Genomic DNA, 21,514 nt, shown 5'->3' with positions numbered 1-21,514 from the left:
GGGTTCTATACATTAACTAAATACTTAGCCAAAAAGGATTTATTTACCTCCATTACTATCCTCAAAGTAGCATCTTAGTCATCTAGTGTAATTTTTAGTGATTTAAGTTGCAGGGCTGACTCTGTTGCAAGGTGAACTAAGCCTTTCAATGTAGAAAGATTGGGGTCTTTCTTTAAAACATTTTCAGCATAGGCCAGTTCTTTCTGCAAAATTTCCATATGTGGGGTGATGGTAGATTGAATTATATTAACTTGGCCTTTATATTTGCCTCTTGTACTGTGAGCACAGCTAGTTCCTTCTGAGTGTGAAGCATAGTATTAAAATGCTTCTCACTCTGAGCTAGATCCTTAGGTAGTTGCATGCTTGATATTTTAAGGTTCCTCTCCAAGCTCATTATCCACTGGCTGGTTTCTTATGTGAAAATTGATGGGTCACACAATTTTGAGTACAATGAGAATATGTTCTCAAGTACTACTTTTACATTTTCAATTTTCTTGGCCAACTCAAATTGTGAAAGTTCTATTTCACTTGATATTCTTTCATTTACCTTTGTTTGAAACTTCTTTTCAAACCATTCTGATAGTTTTGCATTTGTATCAAGGTTTTCATTCTGTACCTGGTCCACTATACTAAATAATTTCTCCATAATGGGCTTGGTTTCATCAGGTACCTACAAGCTAAATGCATCTAGAAAGATGTCTTTGATCTCAATTAGAACTTGCCTTTGTTTACACTCATTTCTATGTATCTCCTTTTTTTTTTTCTTTTCTAGTGGCTCTTGCACTTCATTTATCTAATCTATGTTCATAGTTTCATAGTCATATTTGGAAATGACTACGTCCTCATCTAGTGTACGGTCTCCATAGTGAAGTACCCTTGAAACCTTTGTAGAGCTCGAGCCTAGTGCTAAAATTGTAAGTGGTTTTGCTTCAATGTTCGAATTTTGTGATGTTCAAGTTGGAGTCCCTATTGTAGGAAAATTTATCAATGTTTGTATTGCCTCTTGTTTGTTGTCCTTAGGAATTTCCTTATCCTCTTCAAATATTTCCTTATCAATTATTGTGATTTGTGGGGATGCACCTTGTTCTTGTTCTATAGAGACAGAGGTATCCATTTGTCTTGTTTGATCATTTATTGGCTCCTCGACAGTTGTAGTGACTAGTTATCCAATAGTAGCTATTGGGATATGAGAAGGTTGTTCTTGTAGATTAACCTTATCCCTTGTGAAGTCAACTACAACTTTTTTTAGTTCTTCCACACTCACCAAGATTGGATTTGTACACAATTAAGCTTTTAGTGTAGTCCAGTGAAGAATCTTTTTGAGATCCTCTACATTCAATGGATTTATATTCTGACCAGAATTATCAGGAACATCTTGTATAGTTACTATATATGTTGGTGTGGAAGTAATGTGTGGAGGACTTGGTGTGGCCATTGTGTGTCTTGCACACTCTATTCTTGTTGTTGCTCCTCATTAGTTGCCATATCATGTTTTTGTGTCTCCTTCTCCATTGTAACATCTGGCTTATCTTTTTCACCTTCTTCCTCCTCATCATTGTCCTCTTCCTCTTCATTGGTTCTTCCCTCAAAGGGATCTGCTTCTCCTTATTTGATAGTTGTCAGGCCATAAATTAATTTCCACATTTGAGTGGACTTTCTGACAACATTTTCAATTTTATTATGAAGAATACTAAAGGCTCTATACTTGTGTGCAAATTTGCTCCCATGCTTCTTATTTTCTTTTCTAACTTTCCCTTTAGTGAGTTCAAGCATTACTCGATCCAATGTTGACTCTTTCATTTCTTTTTCCATATTGAACAAATAATGCCATTTATTTTCTACAATTGAATATAACTACTTAGGCATTGAATTGTCAAGTTCAAGTGGAGTGTTCTTGAACTTGGCCATCATAGTGTAGACTAACTCTTCAACTATGTTCTATTCTTCTCTATTCAACTTATTAAAATCAATAATTTTTAAACCTAAAAAGTCTACATTATCCCTAATGTTATCACATATATTTTCCAAATTAGACTCAGTGGTGTGACTTACCACTCTAAATTGGATGTTGTCATCAGATTTTGTTCTTTCTTCATCTAATTCATGAGGTGCAACATAGGTTCTTCTCATCTTCTTCTTGGCTAGACCTTCCTATTCAATGGTCTCTTTATTTTCTTGCTCCTTATCCTTCTTTGATATGGCTCTTATACTGGCCCTTGTGGTAGGCTTTGCTAGGTTGGGCTTAGCAACTTTCTTGGTCTTGGTAGCTAGTTTGGTGGTGGCTTTTATTTTCTTTGCCTCTGGCTTGGTATGTGCTTCCTTGGTTTCCTCCTGCTTCTTGGCACCTTCTACCTCTTTTGCATCTTCTCCCATGTCTTGGGTCAATGCAAGTGGCCCTTGATCCTACTCTTCTTCATCCTCATCTTCCTCTTCATTATCCTCCTCACCTTCTGTTGTTTCTTCACCAAGTCTAGCCTTAAGCTTCTTGACTAGTCTATCCTTTTTCTTTAGGGTTGAAGTATTTTTCAACTCCATTTCAACTTTGGACTTCACAACATCAAAAGTGCCAAAAGGTTTTTCACTTTTGTCAATTTCTTCTACTAGCAATGATGTGATTGCTTATGATGCCTCATCAATATTGATTTCATATCCAAGTGGCCTAGCCATATCATCCTTGGTATTGCTACTGTCTGCTAAGAAACATATGTCATTGATGTGCTGCTCAATAAGAGAGACAGATATCCTTAGTCTCTATTTCATTGACTACTTAAAGTCTTCAAAGTAGTTGGTCATTATAGTTTCAAAATTTTCCCCCATCTTTTCTATGCACTCATTCACTTGTACTACTATTGACCTATTTGTTTTCTAGCTTACCTTTTCAAAAGAAGGGAATTCATTCTGAACATAGAAAAAAAAAAACATATCAAAATTTCTCCAAATTTGCATTGGGCTCCCGTGGACCTTCTTATGGCTCCCAAGTTCTCCATAATCTATTGTAATTGTAGTTCAACTAGATCATATGTATGATCCTTCATGAAAATTTTTTATCCCGTGTCTATTGCAATACAAGGTACATTTTTGAGTTATCTTGACTAGTAGAATTTATGGGATATAACCCTAATAGCAAATTCTACAAGAGGATCTTTGATGGTGTCAATTGTCATCCCTCTCTTGTTCCACTTTTCCCCAGTGTTCTTCTATATGGCTTCTTTAGAATCATTCCTTAGGGTCTTTGGTCATTCAAGGGTTGGATACCTAGTTACTCTATGTATAATTCTTTTAGAAAGTCTAATGGGTCCATCTTCCAAGCATAGGCATCCATCATGGTCTACTTAGCACAATTCTTATCCATTCAATTTTGAATATAGTGGGCAAATCTAGGGCGTGGATTAAGCCATTCCTTTCAATAATCTGAAACTCTTCCTTTATTACCCCATTCTCACAAAGTTTTTCATATGCTTATCAAATCTACATGTCACCAATTGCACCTATTTTACAGTTATAACACCACCTAACATCTTACACCATCATAACTTTAGGTGGAATAATGGATAAAGCTCTGGCAGAGTCATTTTTGTATGCAACTTTGGGAATTGGTCTAAAATCTGGTTGTTTAACTTCATTACTGACCAACTGAACCTCAAACGACTGCTTGTCTTGGGTTTCCTAGAGCTAGATGCCATTTCCTCAAACTAGGGTTTCAAGACATAAAAATTGCTTAACTGCATAGCTCAACACTAGTGTAAATACCTTACATCGATGAAACAGTGTTGAGTCTTGGCTAGAATCTTTGCAAAAGCTTCAATCTTTACTTGGAATTCATTTGTGTGCTCTTCTTGTGTAACGCCCTGCCAAAGGATCCAAAAGAATAAACCTAAAGTTCTACTAAGTTTGCTAAACTTTTTTTTTTTGGGAGTAAGAAATTATAACATACATATCAAACACATAGTAGCGGAAGCAATAACATGTAATCATCAACAAACATACATAATGGGTTACATTCTTAAGGATCCCAAGATGTTGAGTCACATTTAAATTTAATTAATTCTAAGTCTATCAACTACCATATCCACATGAAAGAATAATTAAAAATTCCAATGTCTATAATATACATTTATTCTGAATGCCTCTTGGCAAATTAATTTGGAATGCTCAATCATCCACTGTACATGTCACAGGGTATGAAAGGCTTAAAAGAATATACATATGTAAAAATAGAAATACATCATCCTCTTCAAATCCATGATACATACAATAAAATAAATGAAATCATCCACCATACAAGGTACATCCATACAACAAAAAGATATAACATCCATCATAAAATATAACCATCCATCATAATGATCCATGAATAGAATGAAGGTAAATGCCAACAAAGAATGCTCCAGCCATGGTGACTACAAACAGATCTCAATGGTAAGAGTGAAAAACCACTACCACCCGACCGCATGGAACCTAAATGGCCCACTCCCACCACGTTGAGGAGATAATCTCAAGTCCCAAATAGGATATCAAAACACAAAACACAAGTACTCTCTAAGTCTAGGAAATCCTAAAAGTGCACTAACTCAAAGGGTCCAACATAGATAGACATCTTGACCTAGAGGCACACAAGACACATAGGAAACTTACTATGTAAGTGGGAAAGTGTCATTGCACAAATCACATTGGAAGTTACTTGAGCAATCCCTTAGGAATCTCGGGTCCCCAATGATCCTATGGCCACTAGTATCCTCTCATACTAACAAGGCATACCATGGAATGCAAGGTCATAACCAAGCATTCTCTCAACTCCCATCCTAGTTTGTACTAGCACTCAAGGCATGGGTGAGAACACACAATTAATCTTAATAGGTTCATTTAATTCATTATTTAGTGTAATTTCATCACTTATTAGAAAAAAAAACTTACAATGAGTCATCCCCAAAGCCACTTCAGGTCTCCCATCCCCCATTGCAAGCCACTTCCCAACACTACACATAGATAACCTACCCTAGGCTTATGAAATCACAAAATCACCTCAATCCTATACAAGCAACTAGAAAGCATTAAAAGATAAGCCACAATAATGAAATTAGTTCCCCACGAGAAACTGGAAAGCATCAAATGATAATCATAATGATCACAATAGTTCTCTATCAGCAACTGAAGGCATCAATGATAAATTACAATATCTATCCATTCTTAACAAGCAACTGGAAAAATATCCCAAAATAAATCACAATAATGATCGAAGAATCCAAAAAGGTCAAGTTCAAAACATGTCACAACATGACATCATCATGAACAAATCACTTAAAATGCCTCAATCCTCTCAAGGAAACTAGAATGCAATAACAATCAATAATCCACACACAACATAGAGCATGTCATTGCATTACCATGGTTGGGTTTTAAAAAGATTAAGACCAAAACATCATAATCATCACATTCTCATAGTCTCCCAAGCCTTTGGTAAATGTCCTAAACTAGTCAACACTAGGACAACCCAAAACCCCAAACATAGACACTACAAAGAAAACATAATGGTCTCATAGTTTGGTTAGATCTGAATGCACATAGTTTTGAGTTAAACAATAAGGTTTCAGTTTTCAGTGTTTGTGCTCAAGTAAATAGTCTCACAGTTCATTTTGATTGATAATATATTGTTGAGTTAATGTAAGGTTTCCATTCTCCATTGAATGTATGTTTTAAATAGATAGAACCCATAGGTTACCCTTACAAATTATTTCATCCCTATATCCAAATGATACACACAATTACCCCTAATTGATTATAGTAAATTTTCCAAAATAGACAAAGGTAATAATTTATTTAAATTATTAAAGAATAATTAAATAAATTAAAACTTTGATTTACAACATCCTGTATTAAGTAGTCTTAATTAAACTAACTTTAATTAAGTTAATTATTAAATATTAAACTATATCAATAATATTTAATTAATTATTAATATATATTAATAGAATTTATTAACAATATTAATAATTAATAATTTAAATTCATTATAAATTAAATTTAATAACATTAATAATTAATTGTAATTTAATTAATATAACATTTAACAAATTATATTAGTTATAATCTACTTTTAATAAATTATTAATTAAAAACCATAATTAAGTATTAATTAAATTTTATAAAAATTATAAACAATTTTTTTAATAAAAAAAGAAATGCATTATGTTAAAGGTGTTTAGGGCCCGCACGGCCAGCCCCAATGGTTGTTGCCATGATAGTGCAACTACTGTAGTAGCAGCACCATACTGTCATAAAGGCAGTACCTACTGCTACAGCAGCAGACATGGCTATCATGTAGCACAGTCAAAAGCACCCAAGGAGGTAAGTAGGGGGGGTGGGTTGGTGGCCCCGCCCACCCCTATATATATATATATATTTTAATAAAAAGTTCCAACCCAATTTTGATAAACGAACTGTGACCAATCAGTCAAATTTTCCAATTAAAATCTTTGAATTTAACCCAAAAGCCTTTTCTAATCAATTTTTGGAAAGCCAACAATTTACAATATAAGTTTCTATTTCGTTCTAACCCTCATGATTTAAAAATAATTTCTTTCAATCATCGAACAAGGTTTTCTAAATAGACTTTCCATCCAGATTTATAGATGGATTTGAATAGCAAAAGATTCAGAATGAAGAATTGATAAATTCGTACAAGAAATTTGAGAAGACAAGTTCTTACAATCACGAAGTAGACAGGAATATCAAATTGCATGATTCAACTAGTGATCAAAACACAAGACCCTAACCTAAACTTGATGCTAACATGCAACAACCCGAAGATTGTGAGAAGATTCACTTCTTTCCAAAAACTTCTCTCTACAAATTTCCTAAAATTCCCCTTCCAAAATTCACTTCTAAATTCGTTCCAAAAATTTGCATCCCAAAATCTATCTCCCAAAATTTGTGGTCCCTCAAAAATGAACCCCAAAGTTGTGATAAGGAGTTTTCTCCTCAAATCAAGGCACTAATTGTGTGTTCACTTGAGAGGACTCCTTGCTCACAAGACTCAAACTCTAAATTAAATTTTATTAATCTTTGCTTTATCTTTTCATGTTAAAATAAATTATTAAATTACTTAATTTAATTTTTCAGTTGACTTCTATTTTTAATTAATTTATTACTTTTAATCCCATGTGCACTTTATGAAATTAAAATAACATTATTATTTTCACTTATTTTATCTTTTTCATTAATTTCTTTTATTTTCAACTCATGCATGCATCATGCGATCTAGAATCTTTTAATAATTTAAATATATTTTTTCACTTTTAATTTATTTTAGAAACTTAATTGATAAAATATTTATTAACTTAAATAATAATATTTTTAACATTTATTTAAAAATGAACTCTAAATATATTATTATTAAATTAGATAAATATTATCATGTTCTCAATTTATCCTTAAACTTTTATCTCCAAATTTAATTCTTTGTATTTAATTAATTTCTCAATTAATTAAATATTAAAGATATCATATTAATTTTTCATTAAATTAAATCATTAATTTAATCTTTTTAATTAAACTTAATTAATAGAAAATTACCAAATACTCAAAAAACAACATACAAAAACCCAACATAACAAAACACATACAAAATCAAACTAAAGAGTTACAATCATGAATTAACCTCATCCGACGCATTCAGAGGGTACTCAACTCAGATACTTTTCCTAATTGTTAATTAGGTCAAATGGCTTAAGGGTTTAGGATTTGGACTTAAGATTTATCTCCCCTCTCTTACCATTGAGATAATGCAATAGGGTATGCTCATCCTGGCAATTCAGGGAAGTTGATACCTGGTACCTACAACCTACATAAAATCCACGCATGTACAGACACAATATTCTAAGTTAAACAAGTAATGGCAGGAGGTGGTGCATCATGTAGATCCTGACTAGTCGGTGACTACGACTCCCTTCCTTAACCACATCAAAAATGCCATACATAAAGAAAACAAAAACATGCACCATACACATGCAATATGGGGTAAGTATTCATAAGAAAACACATGTGATAATAAACCATCTAATTAATGATCATCGATAACTAAAAACACTAAATAATCATCATACATACATGAAATATATAGTACCAAGTAATCTCATCATATAATAAACTAAGTGTAAAACAATATCTAATAATCTCCAAAATAATAGTACTAATCATCAAACATAAAACTAGCCTAAAAGAGTTTGGCAATGATAGAAAAAATTTAACTTAGGGGTAGGCACTACATCTTGCTCTTGCTCTGTGTTTGCAATGATAAAAAATGATTGAAAACTTGACCTTATATGCTTCATTTCATAGCATTTAATTCTTAGTGCATATATAGTTGTCCACTTGGCTCCTTATGCAATTCTATTTCACTCGGCTTCCATTGATTTTTCAACACTCAACATACACTAGAGTTTCCCTTACTCACATTCAATAAGAATTTCCCTTCACTCGACATTCACTACTGACTCGGCTTCTACTAACTTTGGTAGACAACTTGGCATATACTAGGATTCTACTCAGTATCTGAAGGCAACTTTCCTTATTCGAAAACAATGTGAAAATTTTGAAGTTTTAACTTTGCATAGTTATTCATGTTGATCTATCCTTTTTAGTACTAGTTTAGTCTTGGAACTGATGTATGATAAAACATTTAAATATCAATCCCACATGTATTCTTTTTCTTAGTTGGATGAAGTGTGACCACTTGACCTTTTAGGTGAGGTGATCCCTCCATTAGATGTGTTGCATCCATCTTTTCTTTTCAATGTTCTATTCATTTCTCCTCTGATGTATTTAACATCAACTTTTCCTTTTCCTTTATTGAACTCATAGTTGGGTGCCTTTGACCTAGTTGGGCAATACTTACTAATGTATCCAATCTTTAGGTAGATAAAACAAGTGGTTTGACTCAACCACCTATTGTAGTTGCCACTAAAGTGTTTTTTTATGTAGTTCTTTGGAATGTGTCCATATTCTTGATAGTAGTGATAGCTCTACCTAGTATTGTAGTCTCAATTGTAGTGATGTCCATCACTATTTGAATTTTCAGGTTGGTTTGGTGTCCACATAGGCTTTGATCTACATTCAAAGGCTCTATGTCCATACTTCTTGCAATTGTAGTAATGACTTTCAAATCTTGGTGTTCTGATGATTCTAGTCCTGCAGTCATGTGCCTGATGTCCTTACTTGTTGCGCTTGTGATAGTGACCCATGTTTTTAGGTTTGTCATGTTGGTTGGCATTCTTGCTCCTACACACATTAGAGGTATGTCCCTTTTTACCACAAAAATGACAAGTGGGTTTTTTGTTCTTACCTTTGTCACTTCTTTCTTCTATAGTTTTTGATGATTCTCCTTTTTCAGTGCTAGTGTATACTAGTCCTAAAGTGTCATTGTTGGATCTTGGTGATTGCAGTAGCTATTTAAAGTACTTGATAGCTTCATTAGGTTTTTTGAAGCTCTCTACAATTTCCTTCTCTCTTCTCAAGTCATTTTGCAGTTGTTCATTTTGCATCTTCAGTGTGGAGATCTCAATGTCCTTGACATTCAACTCATGATGGGCATTCATCAATTGGCTTAGGGTGTCTAGCTGCATGTTGGAAATTCTTGCAAGCTCAATTTATTTTTCCTCTAGTTAGTTGACAAGGTTTCTCTTTTCATCTTCTATCATAGCTTTATCTTCAATAGCTCTCTTCTTTTATTCAGTCACTTCACAAAGTATCATGGCTTATGATTCTTTTTCAATCTTGAGAGTTCTGATCTCTTCTACTTGAGCTCTATTCTTCTCCATTAGGTTTGAAATTTCTACATCAAAATCCTTATAATCTCCATTGGTAAAAACTTTTTAGGTGTCAATCTTCTTGTACTATGTATCATTTTCAGCTATGACGATTTCTTTTCTTCTTTTTAGGGTTTTCCTCAATTCTTCCCTAGCTTCTTCCAGAGAATGTAGAATGAGATGTATCTCAATCTCTTGGTTCTCTATAATCTTCCCAAGCTTGTGGACCTCCATGTCTAGATATTTTCTTCAAGCTATAAGGCTTTTCCTTGTAAGAACTTGGCTCTGATACCAATTGTTGCAATTTACAAGTGGAAAGAATACTTCTAAGAGGGGGGTGAATCCAAAGTACCAAACTTTATGCTATAAAACTTTTAACTAAAATCAATACATGCATGAAACATTTCTAATTGACATGAAAGTAAAGTTATGAATCAAAATAGACAACATAATATTTGATCACCCAAAAAACCCTCCAAAATGAGAAGGTAAAACTAGGGTGGGGATAACACCCACAACTTATCACTACAGTAATATGTAACTTGTCAAGGTTACAAAGTTTAACCATCATCAATGGTCTGCCCTATGAGAAGCCTACCCTATTAAATGCTCCAACACCCTATTAATGGTGTACCTATCTAAAGGATTTACAAACACTCCCTTGGAATGTCACCCTGTTAAAGGATTTACAAAATGGTTGTCAAACCAACCTCTCTTCATAGGATTTTCATTCTCCTAATACAATGGCTAGAAAGTATAGTAGAATGTGTTGACCTAATAACTTAGAATCCTCAATTGCTGATTTCAAATTTATGTTTAGTCCATTTTGATCTAATCCTCATTGATCTAATATGATTCTGTTCAAAGTGTTGATACTCTATTCTATTAACTGATACTACAATGTTGTCCTTCTAAGTCCTTTAACCCCTTTCACTTCCTTCAAACTTCATTAGTATTCTATTCTTGCATGCATTCTCTTTTTGCATACTCTCTTCTGTATTCCCATACCTTTTTTGAATTATGGAGTTTCAACCTCCTTAAAAAGGTTTCATGACTTAGGGTTAGGTATGAATCTATGATTGAGATTAATCCATTTTTCCTACTCAAATCTTTCCATTTTTCTTATTGGTTTCATGTTGATTTCATAGGAAATTAAAAAAATTCGATCTTATCTTTTAATCCTTTGAGATTCATCATATGTCAGCTTTCAAATGGTTTACATCTTAGTTTGTGAGGGCACAAACTCTTATGCTTATTCTATGTTACTTGGCACTTACTAATTACTGATTCTCAACACATATAAAAATTATGTCTTGCTCAGCACCTATAGAAATTTTGTCTTGCTCAGCACCTATAGTTTACTTGGCACATATACTAGCTCAGCATCTATTAGTCACTCGGCAGTTGAAACTTGCTCGGTATCTGAATGACTTGGCACTTGTTGAATTTCTTGCTCAACACATACTATAACTCAACATCTATATTATAGTTGGCATTATCTAAGAAAATTTGTTAATTGTATTGACACTCAATTGTCAAAACCAATCTGAGACCAACACCTTTAATATAGTAAATAAAACTAAAATTATTGATCTTATTAAAATATTTTTGCCCCTTGCAAACAAATTTAAAACTTCACAAAAGAAAAAAAGCTAACCAAGATTCATATTTATTCAAAAAATATTGTTAGTATTAAAATTGAAGATCTGTCTTTATTTTTAACTTCTAACAATAAATCCTAAATGCAACAATATTGTGACTATCCATCCAAAATCTAGGTGGATGATATTAATATAGCACTCAAGTCTACACTAAACTTGATATTTAGACATAAATGTTAGGAAATTCATAACGCATCTAAATTCAAAGTATCTGTACATAGTCTCAGTGAAAGCACTTGACATGATCATCAATTGAAATAAATATAGCACAAATTATAAGAACAAGATAACAAGGCACCATACCAGAAGATATTGTAGCAACTCTAACAATAGGTCTATCAAAACAAGGAAAACAACATAAAGGAAGACGAAAGGAGGAATACAGGAGACAAAGGCTACACACACACACACACACACACATGTATGTATGTATGTATGTATGTGTGTACATACATACATACATACATACATATGTATGTATATATGAAGATCAATCATTCTAACTCTAGTTTTCATGTTGAGTATTGGCAAGTTCAATAATAGACCCTAAACCATCTTGAACTTGTTCAAACTAGTTTAGTTGGTACAAATAGGTTCAAAAGGTTGAGGTTCAGAATTCAATTTTGAAGGCCAATTTCAGTAGCCCACTCTAGTACAATTGGTGCATACAAGTCTAGTTCAAACAAGTTCATACAAGTGCACTTGAGTTCAAAATGATTCAAAGAGGTTTACAAACCCAACAGTTTCAAAGATTCAATAATCTAAAAGTACAGTTAAAGTTTGAAGGTTCAAAATGTGTAGGTTCAAGTTCATAATTTTAAATTTTTTGGTTTTAATAGTAGCAACTAATTTTCTAAAAATTAAAGAATGCCAGGTCACAATGTGTGGGTCATAACTCCTAATCTCATTATTGGATCAAGCTTAATTTTGTATAATTTATACTAACCCTAATTCTCTATATTCTCTCCAAAACATCTTGCAAACTACTTTATGAATAAAAAATTATGAGTGATTGAGTGTAGCACTATTAAAACTATTAATGACAATCACAAAATGATTGCAACACTTCATTGCTACCAAATGCCACATGTCCAAATCTGTGAGGCCTCGCCTCGACCCATCCTAGCACTGATGATACATTTTTATTTTGATACTCATGCTATTATGTCAGAACATTATTGGATACATTGAACATTGTTAAGCTATTTTTACAATGTGTGATGTTTACTTCAGTTATTTGATTTTGTCATTTAATCCTTATAAATATGTATAATGATGAAGAAAATGTATGCAACACTAATACATTTGGTTATGCAAGTCAAAAGGTTAGAAATATGAGTAGAATTAGATAAACAACTATTTGTTGAAAAATGGCTACTTTAATTTATATAATTCCTCTAATATGTAATTCACATTATGCATGTGGTTTTGGACCTACTGATGTGTGCAATGAGTGTGCAGAAAAATTAGCCGAGACAACTCAACAGAAAAGTGGAGCTAAACTACTTGTTAATTTTGTGCTAACCTTATATTGTAATTCTTTAAAGGTTGTAATTTGATCTTACTATTCTCCTAACTTTTAATTATTCCTAATAAGCCTTTAAAGGCTTGGAAACATTAAATTTAAGTACCCCTATGGGTAAGGGTATAGGTGGGGGTACTTTCCAACCCTCTAGCCTCCTAGGTTGACTCTTAGGGTCTCTTAAAAACCCTATTATAGGCTGATTTCGAAAATGGGTTGCTCTTTACTTGGGTTAGTGAAACCAAACCTCCATCTTGAGTTACTTGAAGCTTAGTGGAGTCAAGGACCATACTTAGAGGCATTTTTGGTGGAGTTTAGTTTTTGTCACCCAATCCTCTAGTTTTAGAGGAAGTCTTGAAGATTGAAGGGAGAAAGGGAAGCTCTTCTCAAACCACCATTACCATAACTCTTTTAAGAAGGTAGGAGTTCTTCACTCCATGAATGGTTCTTCATGTGTGTTCATATTTTGAATCTTGCTTGAATCATGTTGGAGACATTATGTAGTTTTGCATTTCTTGTTGTGTGTTGGGGGTGGATTTGGGAGGGATTTTATCTTGTTTTCTTTTGATGTTATTCATATGCCTTCTTGGTGTGTTGATTGTTTTTGAGAGGTTTTCATGAGGATTTTTTTGGTAACACTCACCCTTGGATAGGGAAGAAGTGGCCATGCTTGGGGAAAGGGCATTAGTTGGACCTCAATAGTGTAGAGTCTCCTCTCATGGAGAGAGGAGGGAGAAAGGGTAGGGTGTATAGGCCCCTACTTGTCATCCCATACCTTGTTGTTATTGAGAATTCTTAAATGTGGAAAAGAATGAAAATCCTTGTGGATATAGCCTTGAAAGGGCCTTGTGAAAGAATGGAAGTTCTTGAAGTTTTAGCCCCAAAAGGGCTAAGTGAAGGTATGGTGATTGACTTCTCCTATTGAGAAAATTCACCTTTCTCCTATATTGCTTCATTGTTGGACGTATTGTGCAACAGGGTGGGAATGCATGTTTAATTTGCTTATCTCCTTGTGTTGTTTATCTCCATGTTGGTTCTTGACTCTTCCATGTTTTCTCTTGATGCCACAAAGACAATTGATAAAAGTTCTCTTGTGAAAGCCTTGAAGAAAACTCATTGAATTGTAATATTTTGTAAGTTGTAATGGATTTTGATGTAGTGGCAAAGACATCGGGTTTTCTTACTGTTCTTTCCTGATGGAGCCTTGAACCAGGATGAATAATAGAGGAAAGAAAAAGATTATGAAATTCTTCTTGCAATGCTCTCATGTGTTTCCAAACTTTGGCATACGTATGTGAGAAATTAGAATGATAGTAAATGTCTTGAATTGGGAAATTCTGAGTTTCAATTATGATAATGAAAGGCAAATGGATGTATTGAATTTTCAATTCAATGTTTTGAACATTAACATGTTATAATATCAATCCTATATTGTGATCACCAAGCTAGCACTTTCATTGTTAAGTTACAATAGTGATACAATTAAATTTGATAAGGATTAATTCATCACCTTTTTTTTGAATTATGAATATGAGATCATAATTCCTTGCTAAGCTTCATAAAGAATAAAATCAATTTGATGAAGAGGATTATATTCCTTTGCATGCTTGTGTGTCAATTTGATTTAGAAGATTATAACTCCATATTGCCTCTAGAAATGTTTAACTCATCTTGTTTATCAAAGAATTTTAGCAAGGAAATATGTGAACACTTAGCCAAAATTGGCTTCTTAAAAAAAAATGTGCACCTTCAGGTCAAAAAGGCCCTTTGGAAAATGTATGGGAGAGATTTTAATTTTCCCCAAGTCACACAGAATATTCTCTGTATTATTCCTTTGGGTTGCAACAAAAAAATCAATATTAAATCTTTTTGAAAAAAAGATTATAAATTTAATGCATTTTAAATTTAAAACATTTTAATGGAAATCTTGTTGACTTAACTCAACTACAAAACTTTTGCATTTACTCCTAAGGGCTAAGGGGGCTTGGGCCATCATGTCCAATCTTTTTTTTAAAAGAAAAAAAAAAGACAAACTCAACATCTAAATTAAATTTCCCCCCCTGGTACAAGTGTCAAATCACAGGTAGGAGGGTAAGAAAGATATTATAATCCTAAAACCTAACTACCCAATGCCCCAACATTCTTTCCCCCCCACTTCATGCGCTGACCTTCTTGGGAGGCAATTAAGTTTGGTTTAAAATATTACATAGGGGAGCGCATGATTTACTCCCCCCTGCCACCATACTACATAGGTCCTGCATGATATGTCCCCCACACAAGGATTGGGGACGAGCCTGCCATGCGCAGGCCTTGGGTAGCGCATGGGTAGGCCCTATAGGATGGGGGTCTGGGGTAGGTCATAGTCTATGGGGTTGGGGTAGTTAATATTGCTTTTGTGTTTTTTTTGTATTTTTTATTTTGTTATGATTTATGGTATTAGTTGTTAGTTAGAGGGAATTCGGTTAGTAGTTAGGGTAGATTAGGATAGTATAGAATTGGTTGTTTTAATAAATAATTTTATAAATAGTTTTTAAGTAAGCTTAGCATTAGATGGTAAATTAGTTAGTTAATATTTAATGAATAGAAATTTTTAATGGGTTAAATTGAGTTTAGTTTTCCTATATTGTTTAAGTCTTAAAGTAATTAGATGTTGAATATATGTCAATGTTCTAAATGTTAGAATGATAGTTAATTTTTTTTAAATTAGTATTAGTCTTGTTTAAATTAGAGTTAGTAGTTTAAATGACATTTAGTTGACTTGTAGATTTATTTGAATTAACCTTAGTCTTAGGTTTTAATTGCAAAGATAGATTAATATAAGTTAGATTGTTATATTTTGTATTGAGGATTACTTTAAAGCCTATATTTAGATTTTAGTTGTTAGTGTTAGAAAGTTTCTACGTGAAATTGAATATAGTATTTTAAACAAATTTGATGTCTCATCAATTAGTTTTATTCTATTACGAGCTTCATAGATTAATTTTAATATGACTTAAATTGCCATAATTTGAATAAAGCTTAGATTAAAATATGGATTAATTTAACATAGTCACCAACCTTAATAGTGAACATTAAATTAATTAATTAGATCGATATGAGAACGAAGGAAATAAATTTGAAAATTTAGAACATAGAAAGTAAAATCGTTAATGTTGTTATCTCTTTGGTATGTACAGTAAAGGTTAGTTGGATTTTGGTTTAAAATTTTAAAAAGGTAATCTGAATGAAGTTGAAAGAAGTTAATTCATGACATTAAGCCTAGGGCAATGGATTAAAGATGTAACAATGATCAAGTTATTCATTTAGTAGTAAGGGCCTAGTTAATTAGACCATCCTTAAGGTTGTAACAATTGATCACGATTAGTTCCATTATAGTTAAACCCTAAAACTTTTTCGACCATGTTGTCTTGCTAAATATTAGTTAATCATAAGAACATTTGTCGACCCCATTATCTTAATTAGTTCAAAAAAAAAAAATTGTGTGTGTTTTTGGCCTTACTTTTTGGGCATTACATTTTGGTATCAGAGCCCATGTTTCAACACTAGGAGCCTCAAACCATTATGCTTCTAAACTTAACTAAAAACTTTAATTATGTAGGATGCCTCCTGTTACATGGAGAAATCGACGAGGTAGAGGTCATAGGGTGAGAGGTGGCAGAGCAGGACAAGAGGATGGACCTCCACCTCCACCACCACCAAACCTGAACCAGGACATTATAGATGCACTTCAGACCTTGATTGGTGTAGTTAAACAGAGAGTAGTACCTGTAGTTCAACCAAGTCAGCAAATTCCAGTTGTCAAAACAAAGGGACCCAGAGGAGGTGGACCTAGAGTCCGATAGCAAACTAGGAGTCCCCTGTCAAGACAGTTGGAGGGACAGGGTGAGCACAAGGAAGAGTCAATACACTAGAGAGTACCCCCACTTGACAAACCTCCTCGACATATAGGAGATGATATCAGGGAATTGATTTGACTCAGGCCACCATTATTTACCAATTCCACTAAGGGGACAGTAGCAGAGGCATGGTTGCAAAGCCTACAGCGGTGCTTTGGATTACATCCATATGGGAGTAATCTAAAGGCACAACTAGTAGTTCATTAGTTGAGAGGAGATGCCTCCAATTGGTGGCATCGGGAGGAGACCATTGGAGGAGTGAGCATGGATACCCTCACTTGGGATTCATTCTTAGAGAGGTTCAAGGAGAGGTACGTATCTGAGAACTTCAGGCAGAAGCAGATAGAGGAATTTCATTCACTACATTAGAGGGGTCTCACCGTGGCTCAGTATGAGAGAAGGTTTCTTGAGCTCCTTCCTTATGTCGAGTACATGAAGGATGAGAAACTATGAGTGCATCGATTTATCATGGGCTTGAATTTCTCACTTCAAGGTCTAGTTCGCATGGCCTTTCCTATCACCTTCAAACAGGTTGTTGAGATGGCACTAGTGGCAAAGGACACTCAAGGTAGACAGGAGTCATGGGATCAGTCTCAAAATTGAAACTCTACCCAGTAGAAACCCCCTTGGAAAGGGAATCAGAACTACACAGCAGGGTCCCCTAAGGGCCAACAGTCTCAGTAGTAGAAACCCTAGTAGCAATAGCAAAAAGCCTCATAGGGTTATCAAGGCTCCAAGCCCAAGTAGTGGCATTCACAAGGTCTGAGGTAGGATCAAAAAGTACAGGCCCCATAGTCATAGCCAGTGAAGACTCAGTAGTCTCCTAGGGGTGGATTCAGTGGATCTAGTAGGTCAAGAGGCCCACAACAATCTGGATCACAGGGTGCCCGATCCTATACACGAGGACCATGTTACACTTATGGTGACATGGGGCATATTGCTAGAGAGTGTTCTTAGGGATAGTCCTCTAGTGGTCAGAGAGGGGCATTTTTAGAGCTGACAGTTGGCGACATAGGTAGATCTCACAGAGTTTTTACAGTGGTTGACAACCGCCAGGCTGAGCATCAGGCCACGGTTATTGAGGCTACAAGTAGTATACGAGGTAGAATGGTTACTATTTTATTTGATTCCAGATCTTATATCTTCTTTTGTCGTGGAGCGTTGTGGGCTAGTGGCAGTTAGTCAGGATGTCAGTTGGGAGGTAGAATTAGCCTTAGGATCTAGAGTGTCAGTTAGTTCCATGGTGCATAGTTGCCCAATTCAGATTAGAGACATTTCCACGATGTCGGATCTACATATTACCCCTCTAGGTTCTTATGATGTTGTTCTTGGCATGGATTGGCTGTATGCCCACAACGCTAAGATGGATTGTTGACAAAAGAGAGTGGAATGTGTGGATGAGTATGGTATCTCTAGAGTGATCCTTGGGGTTAAGAGACTCATATCCCTTCATATGATTTTTTCTATGCAGCTTAGATGGTGCATGCGAAAGGGATGTCAGTTGCTTGCTATCACCATCAGCGATAGGGAGGAAGATCCAGAGGGGGACCCATCCCTTGATTATTTTTCCATATTGCAAGAGTTTGCAGATGTTTTTCCTTCAGAGCTTCCTGGTAGGCCTCCACCTAAAGTAGTGGATTTTCATATTGATCTTGTGCTAGGAGCAGAGCCAGTGTCGAGAGCATCGTATAGGATGACTACCCATGAGCTTAGTGAACTTAATATTTAGTTGGAGGAACTCTTAAAGAAGGGGCATATTTGACCTAGTGTGTTTCTTCATTAAGAAGAAGGACGGATCACTTAGGTTGTGTATTGATTATCAGCAATTGAATAAAGTAACGATCAAGAATTGATACCCTCTTCCTAGGATTGATGACCTCTTTGATCAGTTGCAAGGTGCTTGAGTATTTTTGAAGATTGATCTCAAGTCAGGTTATCATTAGTTGAGGATTGTGGATAGTGATATTCCTAAGACTGCATTCCGTACTAGGTATGGTCACTACGAGTTCACCATGGTACTGTTTGGCCTCACAAATGCTCCAACTGTATTCATGAGCCTCATGAATGGAGTATTTCATACCTTTTTGGATAAGTTCATGGTTGTTTTCCTGGATGACATCTTGATTTATTCACATGATGAGAAGGAGAACGAAGAGCACTTGAGATAGGTATTGCAAAAATTGAGGGAGAACCAATTGTTTGGTAGCTTGTCGAAGTGTGCATTCTTTAGACTTGAGATACATTATTTGGGTCATGTCATATCAGGTGATGGTGTCTCAGTCAACCCATCAAAGATTAGGGCCATCATGGATTGGCTGGCACCCACCAGTGTCATTGAGGTGAGGAGCTTTATGGGACTAGCAGGGTATTATCGACACTTCATTGTAGAATTCTCTAGATTGGCACATCCCATCATATCTCTTCAAAGGAAGGGAAAGAAGTATGAGTGGACAGAGAAGTGTGATAGAGCTTTTCAAGAGCTCAAGAGAGCCCTCACGAGTGCACCAATTCTTGCAGTACCAAACCCATCTGCAAACTTTGTGGTGTGCATTAATGCATCTTTGGATGGTATAGGGGAAGTCCTTATGTAGGATGGCCAATCCATTTCCTTTGAGTCTAGGAAGTTGAAGACTCATGAATTAAACTACCCTACCCATGACCTAGAGCTTGCGGCAGTAGTTCATGCCTTAGTGAGGTGGTGACACTTTCTACTGGGTCATAGATTTGAGCTTCATTCTGACCACCAGAGCTTACAGTACATATTCACACAGCTGAACCTTAATGCTAGGCAGAGAAGGTGGATGGAGTTCCTTTGTGAGTATAATTTTGATGTTCATTACATCAAGGGGAAGGAGAATGTAGTTGCGGATGCCTTAAGTAGAAGGTGCCATGAGTTATCATCTATGACTATCTGTACTGATTTGAGGGAAAGGATTCTTCAGCACTTGCCAGTGGATGAGCTTTATTCAGAGGTTAGTCAGGTGGTGCATTCTCAGAGACCCTCAGAAGGGAAGTATTCAGAGTATTCCTTGGAGTCCGACAGACTCTTGTGCCATAGAGGACGTATTTATGTACCCCTCACTAGGGGATTGCATGAATTCATTATACTTGAGGCTCACAAAGCACCTTATGCAGTGCACCCCAGTGTCAAGAAGTTACATGCAGATTTGAGACAGTTATATCATTGGCTAGGCATGAGAGTGTAGATTGCTAACATAGTTGCAAGATGCCTTGAGTGTCAGAGGATGAAGGCAGAGCATCGACATCTCGGTGGGCTCCTTCAGCCTCACAAGATTGCAGAGTGGAAGTGGGATGTCATATCTATGGACTTTATTGTTGGTCTCCCCTTGTCGTCTCATCGCCATGATGTTATTTTGGTGGCAATTGACACATTGACCAAGGTTGCCCACTTCTCTCTCATGCGTACTACATATACAGCACAGAACATAGCACAGGTATTTCTATGAGATATCGTTAGACTTCATGGTGTTCCCTGTAAGATCATCTTCGATAGGGACTCTTTATTCACCTCATCTTTTTGGAGAGAGTTACAGTTGGTATTGGGCACTAGGCTCAATTTTAGTACAATGTACCATCCTTAGACTGATGGGTAGACCAAGCGAGTGAATCAAGTTTTGGAGGACATGTTGTGTATGTACGTGATGGACCATCAAGTCAAGTGGGAGGAATACCTACATCTTGTCGAGTTTACCTATAAAAATGGGCACCATTCTTCTATAGGTATGCCACCTTATGAGGCCTTGTATGAAAGACCTTGCAAGACACCATTAAGTTGGGATAGGATCGAGGACCGAGTATCTATTGGCCCTTAGTTTGTTAAGGAGATGGAGCAACAGGTGACTCTGATTAGACAGCGCCTGAGAGAGGCACATGATCGACAGAAGAAGTATGCAGATGCGAAGAGGATAGATCAGGAATATCAGGTTGGTGATAGAGTTTTCTTGAGGGTGTGGCCATATAATAGTTTGATTCGATTCAGAAAGGGCTCTAATTTGGCACCCCGATTTGTTGGACCGTTCGAGATCCTAGAGAGGATAGGACCAGTTGCCTACCATTTTAGCCCTACCACCTAGCCTATCACGCATCCACAATGTGTTTCACATTTCTATACTTAGAGGATATATTTATGATGAGTCTCATATTATAGATTGGGATGCCTTGTAGGTGGAGTCGGATGGCCAGTTAGCACTACAGCCCATCCATATTATTGCTCGACAGACCCTAGCACTTCGAGGTAGAGATTTGGACCAGGTTAGAGTCCAGTGGGATTAGTACGATGAGGTTACAACTTCTTGGGAGGATGCAGCATAGATGTGAGCACAGTACACTTATCTTTTTGATGAACCCCAGGAGGAAGTTCATGCCTAGTGGGGGAGGATGTGAGGCCTCACCCCGACCCATCCTAGCACTGATGATACATTGTTATTTTAATACTCATGCTGTTATGTCAGAACATTATTGGATACATTGAACATTGTTAAGCTATTTTTACGATGTGTGATGCTTACTTCAGTTATTTGATTTTTTCATTTAATGCGTATAAATATGTATAACAATAAAGAAAATGTATGCAACACTAATACATTTGGTTATGCAAGTCAAAAGGTTAGA

General features: G+C 35.4%; 1 pseudogene; it reads left to right on the top strand.

Annotated features, from left to right (window-relative positions):
• The window catches only part of LOC149568262 (oligopeptide transporter 1-like), a 38,643-nt pseudogene extending 17,468 nt beyond the window's left edge, over positions 1–21,175 (top strand).
• Positions 21,176–21,514: the final 339 nt, after the last annotated feature.

The sequence above is a fragment of the Cupressus sempervirens genome, chromosome 3, assembly GCF_028749045.1.
Source record: "Cupressus sempervirens isolate cs-2001-9-10 chromosome 3, ASM2874904v1, whole genome shotgun sequence".
Taxonomy (NCBI): Eukaryota; Viridiplantae; Streptophyta; class Pinopsida; order Cupressales; family Cupressaceae; genus Cupressus; species Cupressus sempervirens.
Note: the sequence above shows the minus strand (reverse complement) of the source record. Positions and strands in the feature narration are given on the sequence as shown.